The sequence below is a fragment of the Asparagus officinalis genome, chromosome 4 (assembly GCF_001876935.1).
Source record: "Asparagus officinalis chromosome 4, Aspof.V1, whole genome shotgun sequence".
NCBI lineage: Eukaryota > Viridiplantae > Streptophyta > Magnoliopsida > Asparagales > Asparagaceae > Asparagus > Asparagus officinalis.
Window position 1 is genome coordinate 87,548,207 of NC_033797.1, and position 10,495 is coordinate 87,558,701.

The 10,495-nt window shown below is 36.0% G+C and overlaps 1 long non-coding RNA gene across 2 annotated transcripts; it reads right to left on the minus strand.

The window, feature by feature from the left end:
• Positions 878-6,822, minus strand: LOC109837819. Of its 2 annotated transcripts, none has more exons than XR_002246467.1 (5): positions 6,664-6,822; positions 5,883-6,560; positions 5,690-5,765; positions 1,605-1,651; positions 878-889 (listed from the first exon to the last, which is right to left on the minus strand). It is a non-coding gene; the product is annotated as an uncharacterized LOC109837819 (long non-coding RNA). The 2 variants fall into 2 exon arrangements; XR_002246466.1 differs by having other exon boundaries at positions 5,883-6,519; positions 6,602-6,822.

The following is a 10,495-nucleotide window of genomic DNA, read 5'->3' on the forward strand; positions in this document are numbered from 1 at the left end:
CTACGACGAAAATTGGAGCTATTGCAACAGTTTTAAAATATCTAACGCAACGGTTTTAGTAGGCTATAGCTATGGTTTTGATAGAGCTACGGCGACAGTTGGAGCTATTGCAACAGTTTTAAAATACCTAACGCAACAGTTTGGATTGAGCTATCGTAACAGTTTTGGTCGAGCTATCGTAGCGTTTTTGATCGAGCTATTGCAACAGCTCTGATTGAGCTGTTCTTGGTTTCCTACATCAAAATAATATAGTATTCAATTACCTGGACAATCTTTTTAAGAACATGGCCAAGTCAAATTTTAATACACAATATAAAAGTAAAAATGTTGAGCATAATCAACCATAATGATAAGTGCAAACATACATCAGTATAGTATAAAAACTATAAAGTATTAAATCCACACTACCAATATTTCAACTCAGAAAATATCATACAGAATTAACATTCAAACAATGTACATCAACATTTGATTACAAAATATGAAACTTCTCAGTCAAAGATTATATTCTCTATTTGTTTCCAAAAACTTGTTCCTCAATGTCAAATACTCACTAGGAACCTGTCAGTATCAATCTCAATCTTGGCTTTCATTATTTCTGTACCTGTGTAAATTTCCATGAATCAGCATAATTTTTGTAATGATGATAATAAAATTGGGGAAAAAAGATGTTTGAAAAGGAAGTTAAAAGAACATATTGATCCATGAGTACCAGAAGCGTGATGAAAGGAGCAAAAAATTCTCAGTTTCAGAATTAATACAGACACATTTGACAAAAAAAGATGGTAGAGTAAGTTATTTCGTTCAGCCCTATTTTCTGTATCTTATTCTTTCAAAACACTTCAGACATTCAAATCTGCCAAGAAAATGCATCAGCCTGATCGTACACCTAAAAACAAGTTATAAACATTGTACATAAGAATCATATGAAGCGAAATGAAAGAACAAAAACCCAACATCTTTACATACTACGTGAAATTCTGTTTTCTATCACATTACAGGTTAACAATGCAGGAGTTGGTGGAATGACAGGGACTCCACCTACTTTCAAAGAAGAGGTAAAATTTCAACTGCTATTAAAATAACTAAAAACTCATCAGCATCCTACAAAGTTTTTTTTTGCTGCTCTAATGAGCCATGCTCATGATTGTATGATTGTGTACATAACAGAAAGGAGTGGTCAAATATTGATGCAGGAAAATGGATTTGTAAGATTCATGAAGTTATTAGAAGTGGCAAAAGAGACTCCTGAGACAGCAGAGGAATGCCTGAACATAAATTATTATGGTATGAAGAGAGTAACTGAAGCTCTGATCCCTTTTCTTCAGCAAGCAAAAGCACCCAGAATAGTGAATGTTACCTCTATCTATGGACAGCTAAGGGTACCAATGAAAGAACAAAAATGACTTTAATACTACTGGATTAGGGGGTCTCACGTATGTTAGCTTGCCAAAATGCTATGGACGTACATGCGAACGAATATACCCCGTTACAAGGTTTTCAAAGAAAATGATGGTAATAATACCGATTATCACCACTTCTTAATTGAAAAAGACAATATAAAAACAGAGCTCTAAATTACATCGAGGAATACATATCCTCACCTCTCTCTTCTGATAGAATCCGCACTCGCTTGAACATTCTCAATTCTCTGTGGCATTGAAGTTCATGTCAATTTCATGTGACAATATTTGATATTTTCACCTTATTAAATCACCAAGAAAATGCTCTCTCTATGGAGCGGAAAAACAAAGGTAGGGTAGTATAAAAAACTAATTGGAGAATATATCATGTATCAATTAAGACAAACCAAAGTCAAAATGTGAATGAATAGCATGCCACAGGACCAACAAAAGAGCTTACAGATTAGATATGTGGAATCCAACATCAGCATATTACAGAAAGAATCAATATCCCCACACACACGCACACAAAAAACAAAAACAAAAAACACAAAAAAAAGAAAACAGGCGGACCCAGTACGAACACCAAAAACAAATAGCTACACAATAATATATATGTATATTATTAAATCATATTAGAACCACTACATGTTTTGTCAATCTTAAAGTTGTGAATAATGAAAAGGCTTGCTCATTTCATGAAGCAGCTTTCTTGCATGGATTATTAGAATCTGATAATAGCTTAGAGCTTTGTTTGTAAGAAGCATCATTGTATCATATACCTTATAGTCTAAGGCAGCTATTTGCCACTGTACTTGTTTATTATGATCCAAGAAATCCAAGAGGTTTATGGGAAATACTCAAAAATGCTATGCCAGAAGATTAGAAGATTATAAACAGTACAAGGTTTCACTAAAGATCAAATAACATTTAAAGTAGTTCAAATATCAATTACGAACTTAAGTCTGGGAAAAAAATATCAATGACTATAAATTTATTAGTATTGATATTAATAATCATGAAGATGATGGGACATGTAAATAGATAGAAGATGAAGTGCATATCATATTATCTGAAGAAGATCTTTTTACCATATCAAAGCTAAACAAAGAATAAAAACATTCATTTGATACTATGACCCCAAAGTTATTCACAAACATTCCTGTAACTTTTTTCAAAGATAGTCCTCGTGGAACTGGGAACATATATTTATATACTGCAATTCTCACTGCTGTTTGCTCGACAGAACTTAAAACAAACAGCTACACAATGTACTGAATTATATGAGTAAAATAGATGGCTACAGTTTGCTCGACAGAACTTAAAAGGAGAATAGCTCAATTGGATTCACTATCCTTACCATCTGCAATTGTCAGTTCTTGAGGGAGGGATTCAGTATTTGTTTGATCGTTATTTAGTGTTTTATATCAGAGAAGGTAAGTAAGATGTGTGGTTTCTAGCATATATCAGCTTGTAGGATACTTATCAACAGGTAAAGCGTGTGAGTTCTCAAGGACCAAAAGAAAAGCATGTCTTGATTAATTAAGCGTAAAATAATAATTTTTTTGAATAAAAACATAAGCTAAGCAAATACTTCTTTTATCAAAAAGTTCATCATAGTTTCTATTCCAGAAAAGATGTCGTACAACCTGAAAACATTTTTCATAATTTCATAAAGACTGATAAGAATAAAATCAAAACCATAGAAGTATACATGGATAGTGCACTGGTTATATGCGCATAAGAAACATGTTGCTGACACATCTGACTGCACAGCTACGATATTTGATGTGTATTCGGCTAGAGAAACCAGGTTTGCCCAGCCTGGATTATCTCAGCATTCTATAAGTTAGTATGAGATGTTTGTAAAAAAAAGGGGGTTTTATAACTCAACATGACATCTTCTAAAACAATAACAAAGATCTTTCATTAGTACAAGATGCCCTCTGTGTTAATTTTAGTGGAATCTTTAGATTGACAATTTGGAACTCCTATATATCTAATATAGATAAACACACACAGAGATAGATATATACATGTATACACACATCCGTACATGTATACATATGTTGCTATTCATACGCTCGTATATACATGCGTAGATATCTTTTCGCAATAGCAGTCTTAATTGAGAACTTAAAGGAGGATTATGTGACTTTATTGATGTCTGTGTCACAAAATTAAGACACATCAACAAATTCAGACATTAACCAGGAGGTTACCAATACATATTTGAAACAAGATTCGGAGGAGTCGCATGTATGTTCAAAAAAATGTATGTGAAGTGTATTGTATAATTAATCAACCAAAACCCTAGCATTCTAATCTGATAACAACAGCAACAAAAAAACTACAGCAGGTACATACTCCTATTACTAAAAGCAACTTACCATAGTCAACATTCTAATCTGATAGTCAACATACGTGATTATATGGAAACCATATTTTAATTTTAATTTATCTAGAAACTCTTTAAAGTAGGTTTTTTATTGCAATCAACCACCTCTCTGTTAAGTTTTCAGTAGAAATCCAAAAAAAAAATCTTAAAGAGTTCAAAATTCAAGGTACATGAGTTATCCATGTCTTTCTAGCTTCATGACTATATCCATACCTAACTATTATTGAGGAACTGCACCCTTCAACCACCTCTCCGTTAATTTTGAAAGCATCTATTATCCATGTCTTTCTAGCTTCATGACATTATCCATACCTAACTATTATTTATTGAGATGATTTATCTTGGAGTAGTTAATAGCCGTGTTTGTTTCCACTATTTTTTTTATTGTTTCCAATGAGAAAATGACATTCATATTGAATAGGTGTTTGTAAAATCATAATATTACCATAACATGCGTGTAACAACATTGTAATACTAAGTTTTGTGTATCACACAGATAATATGTGCAGTGTTGTAAAACACGCTCTGGGCGGCCGCCTAGGCGCCCGCCTAAGCGGAGGCGGTGCCCAGAGCGTGCAAAAATGTCCTGGGCGGTCGCGATTAGGCGCTGCGAGCGCCTAGGCGGCCGCCCAGGGCTAAGCGGGCCGATTACACGGGCCGCCTCACAAATTCAGGCCCAAAAAAATCCCTGGGCGCTCCCAAGAACCCAAACCCGAACACAAACCCAAAACCCAAAACCCAAAACCCAAAACCAAAACCCAAAACAAAAAACCCAACCCTAAATCTCTTTTACAGTTTCACCGACGCCGCCAGCAAAAGGAAAAAATCGTCTTCGATCTCGTGCTGGAGTTTCGAGCTCGTCTTCAACCTCGTGCTGGACTTTCGAGCTCATCTTCAACCTGGGAGATCGTATCTCGTGCTGGAGCTTCGTCTTCGATCTCTGCCAAAACCCAAGTTCGGTCTCGTGCTGGAGCTTCGTCTTCGATCTCCGCCAAAACCCAAGTTCGACCTCGTGCTGGACTTTCGAGCTCGTCTTCAACCTGGGAGCTCATTTTCGAGCTCGTCGTTCTCATCTCCAACTTCGAGCTCATCTTCGAGCTCGTCGTTCTCATCCTCGTGCTGGACTTTCGTTCTCATCTTCAACCTGTAAGTAAAACACGACTTCAAACTTGGGTTCGACTGTGCTCTTAAGCAGATTGGGTTGATAATTTTTATTGGGTTGCTTACTTGTGTCTGTTGCTTACTTGTTTAAGAGAAATCTGTGTTGATTGGAAAGGTAAAATCTGTGTTGATTGGAAAGGTAACGTCCCTGATCATTTGAATTTTCCGTATGTTTAAGAGAGATAGTAAGTTTAATCCGCTGATGTTTCATGTTTGGTAGATTCTTATTACTTGTGAGGATTTTTTATTATATGTTCTTCAGTTTAGCAGGCTAGCGAAGTTGAGATTTGTTGTTTCAAGCTTAAGGAAATTAACTGCTCCTAGCCACCTATGACTGTCATATGCATTTATAATTTATTACATGTTAACTTAATATATTTATATCATAACACATGTGAGAGTTTATATATTTCTTGTTTTGAGATTCTGTTCAAGTATCACAATTAAAAAAAGAAAAACCGCCCAGAAGAAAAAAACCGCCCAGAAACCGCTTAGGCGCCCGTCTAGGCGTCTAAGCGCTGGGCGCCAAGTCCGACGCCCAGAAGCGCCCAGCGTTTAATGTAACATTGAATATGTGTATTATGTAGGGCTACGGTTTAATCCTTTAAACTGGGAAATTGGAGCTGATTTTAAGAAGAAATAACCAATTTTTATTATCTATCAAGATTTTTACTCAGATTCAGAGGATTGAAGAGGAGCAAAACAAATAGAAATCTAATAACAGTACCAACACAATTAACTTTGGGACTAAAGGGATCTGTAGCAACTTGTTCCTTGTAACTCTTAAATCCTTCAATGATAACCTGACAAGAATTAACAATAAGAAAACTCTTAATGAAAATACAATCACGTTACGCACACAAAAGACAAAGAAATTTTAGAGAAAAAAGAAAAATTAAGGAAAGAGACAAGAATTTTACCCTCTTTATGTGCATCTTGGAAGATGACTACACCATTAAATATCTAAACAAATAACAAAATTTCAGAAAAACAATTAAAATACCGCAGCATCAAGCTTTTCAATCTCTAATGTAAAGCCTAGCTACATCTCTAAGGAACCAGTCTAACTTAGCCAGGGTTTCAGACCCTCGTCAGACCAATCAAACCCCTACCAGCTAAGGTGCATGGCCTACACATCGGCACTCTAAAGCTGGTAAGATATAAATCAAGCTTGGAATCAAACAACTTGACGCTACAAGGAGTGAAAAAAGGGGAAAACATCAAAAATCACTTGAGCTCAAGTTCTCCTTCCGTTCTCCAATAGCAAAGATTGAATCTCCTGATTTGGTCAGAGATCATGAGAAGAGATTGGTTGATCCAACCCTACAAAGCTCCCATCAATGAGATTTGAGGCTCAAAATCACAAAATGAATATTTAGGGGCGAAGAGAGAATGGGAAATTTGCGAGGTAATTAAACTTCAGAAGAAGAGCTACAAAACCTCAGCATTGAGCCTTTAGATAATCTCTAAGCAACCAGTTGAACTGAGATAGGGTTTTGCAGACTTCTCGGCCCAAAAACAAAACGACTGCTAGGGTTTCCAGTCCCCGCATAAGACCTAAATCAAGAGCGGAATCGAACAATTCCGTGCTAAAACAACTGCAATTAGAGAAAACGAAGGCATCAAACGAAGAAAAAACCTGAAATCGAGGGGTCTTTCGATCTCCAGTACGAAAGATCAAACCAACGAGAGTAGCTCGACCTTGAAGATAATATCGGAGAGGAGATTAGAAATGAGATCCAAGATGAAACGGCGACGAGTTCAGTGATGAGATCGACGACGCCACGGCGATTTTAGGGAGCGGAAATTTTTGGCTTAGGGATTTCCGTGAGGATTTGAGAGAGAGAGAGATATATTTCGTTTAATCGGTCAGGGACATGGGCTTTAAAAACAATTATTAAGCCCAGAGTAATTATTAAGCACAGGAATAATTATTAGACCTATGGTAACGTTTTTTTATAAATTGTAAATTGTTGTATTAGGCATTACAAACTGTTACGATAGATATCTAACGCAACAGTTAAAACCGTTGCAACTTAACCGCTACCATAGGGTAATGTATTCAAGTTAAAAAATAAGCTCAAACCTTTTTGATATGTCCAAAAATCCTTTATGAACAACATATAGAACTATTTATTATTATTTCACAACACCGAACACGATACATATAAAACTAAGTGAATGAAAAATAATATGAAAAAATATCATGAAACAGTGTGTTAAGCAATCATATCATTATCAATCATATATGCACATATAATACATAAATTAATATGAAAAATAACATGTGAACCTGTATAATATAATCAAGCCTATAAACAAAAGATAATATCATCCAAATCAATCTTGTAAAAGCATATACATAAGCATATTTAAAGTTTTTTTATTTTGCTAATTTTTATTTTTTTCAAAATAAAAATAAAAAAGAAAAAAAATTTCTTTAATGAAAAGAGAAAAAATTAAAAAACCCTAAAAAGAAAACAAAAAAGAAAAAATAAAGAAAGATTAAGAAAAATTTTATGTACCTACAATAGTTCAGGGTTGTACAATATACCTGAAGCTTACCCTTATGAGAAGATTTGCTGAAATAATTTTTGTATACAATTTGTGTCATTGCAATAAGTTCTTGCTTGTATAATGGTACCATCTTTCAATATATCAACAACTTCTTACATTATTCTTCTTCTTGAGTTGGCTAAGGAATAGAATCTTGTCTTTTGATTATATATTGAGCAACCAGGATCAATGTTGCCATGCTCCTTAACCTCCCTTCAGGCCTACAAAAAAAAAACAAAATCAATGTTGACTTGCTCCTCAACCTAGGTATCCACATAGTTTCACGTTAATTAGCAATTGTACCTTTAGGTACCCAAATCTTGCTCCTCAACCTAGGTATCCACATAGTTTCACGTTAATTAGCAATTGTACCTTTAGGTACCCAAATGTGCTTAATAATTTTAACTCTATATTGCATTTGATAGTTTATTGAGATGACTCATTCTACAAATAAAGAGAAAATAGTAGAAGATACATTTGATAGTTAAATTGTTTCCTGTTATAAAAGAAGATTGAAACATTTTATATTTTTCTGAATATGAATAACCAAGTCCAGTTTTAGCTTTTACAGATTGTTGATTGGAAAGGGTCATATTTAAACATTTATAATCTAAAGAAAATTTTTCCATGGCCTCTTCCAAATCTATATTTTTGGACTTTCAATGTTTATTTTTAGAAATTGTAGTAATGCAAGGAGTTTTAAACTTTCTTCATTCAAAAGACAATTCACATGAAACCTCATTTACTCAAGCAACTAATTTTTTTTATTTTTATAAATTTTATCAGCTAATTGTTTAGATAAATCATAATGCAAGTCTCTATACATGAAACTTTGTGTGCATTCAAAAGTGGTATTTACACTTTTGTTATTAGATGCATTCACCTCTAAAGAAAGATTTTGAATTTTAGCATTCAACAATTTATTATTCTTCTTTAAAGTAGAAATCACCTTTTTAACAATTTTATACTTTTCAACAAGTTTGTCAAATTGTGCTAATATTTCATTAAATTTAGAATGTAAATCATCGTATGTAGGGTATACCTCATTATCGAAGCTTGTTTCCTTCGAAAGTTGCCTTTGTGATTGATTTCATTATAACTTTAGTCGTTTACAACGAATTCAAATAACAAAAGTAAAAAAATTATAACTCTCTTAAAAATAAACACAAGATTCGTTTATCGTCTCTTGCTTGTGTGGGTTCTTGGCCGGTGACAGGGACGTCAATATCCGTGGACCACCAGACGATCAGATCAGATCCGAAGCTTCATCGATTCGCGAAGGAATCAAGAAGCCGAAGCGCTTATCTCGGTAACAACGAGATAATTGCTCTTCTTAAGATCACCACAAATGGGTAATCTTAAAGGACGAACACGGGAACTGCAAATCTAACGAACTCTTCTTTCCTGTGCTGAAGAACTCGATTAATCTCCTCCTCTGTTCTGAAATTCGTGCACCTTCAGGCTTCAATCCGGTAGGGCTTCACCAACGCTCGAGAATTCCAGATCTCTAAAAAAATGAAGGTCCTGGGGCCGTATTTATAGGTTTTCGGAGCCCCGTGTTCAGATAAGAATGATCAATTCACTCTTATCTTTAGTTATAACTATTTAACCACATTCTTGGATAGATTCAGATTAGTTGGAACAAATATAGGCGGTTGAGGATCGAAAAACAGCTTCAAACCGCCCAAAACCGGATTTTCGGGTCTGCGGACACTTGTGGGTGTCTCGGCCATGCTTGGGCTGAGACACTCCTTGGTGTCTCAGCCAAGACTTGGCCGAGACACCAATTGGTGTCTCCCAAGACTTGGCCGAGACACCCATTGGTGTCTCTGGCCAAGCCTTGGCCGAGACACCTCTTGGTGTCTCTCCAAGGTTTGGCTTGGAGAGTTTTGTCCGTTCTATCCGTTTCCGCTATATTTTCATCATCCGAACTCGGAATGACGCAATTCAAGATGCGTTGGAAAGCTAATGAGTATATCTATAAGCTCCCATGGTTGAATTACATGTGGAGTAAATAGGATACAAGGGACACTTCACCTTTCGTAAGCGACGCGGGGCTCCCGATCAACTTGTGTTTCCGTTATTCTGTTGTTCTGTTGCTTCACATAGTTCATCGACTCACTCCGTGTGCTTGTTGAAGTCAAATGAGCTTCTATGACTTAAATAGTGATGTTCATCATCTTCTCTCTATCTCGAGCCGCGTGTGGGGACCTATAGATAATTTTTGACGCCTACAGATACCCCCTCCAAAGTGTTTCAGTCTCGTTTCTTTTATAGATTAGCCTAAAATACTTTGGATATGATTGGTCCAACCTTCAGTCGATGTAAAAGGACAAGTAGTTAGTTTATATTCTTGACTCCTTTGATTTTCAATCTATTCAATGTTTTGACGAATAGCTGAAGTTCTCCCGGCGCTGCGTTTATCGTCTGGTCGTCATCAAAATCTGGAATCAAAACCGGTGAGTTAATTTTGGCTCGTATCGTCGAGTTGACTTTCAACTGACTATCTCCATCATAATATATTGAGTCGTATTGACTTTTGTCACAACACATTGACTGGCATTGACCTAGGGTTACACGTTGATCGGCATTGACCTAGGATTTCAGATCGCCCAACGTTGACTTTTTCATAGCAACGCGTTGACTAGTGTTGACCTAGGGTTACCCGTTGACCGTCGTTAACCTAGGGTTTCGAATCGCCCGGCGTTGACTTTTTTATCACAACGTGTTGACTGGCGTTGACCTAGGGTTACGCATTGACCGGAATCGCCCGGCGTTGACTTTTTTATCACAACGTGTTGACTGGCGTTGACCTAGGGTTACGCATTGACCGGCGTTGAACTAGGGTTTCGGCTCACCTGGCGTTAATTTTTTCATCGCAACGCGTTGACTGGCATTGACCTAGGGTTAAGCGTTGACTGACGTTAACCTAAGGTTTCGAATCACCCCGTTATGATAATTTTATCGTAACGCGTTG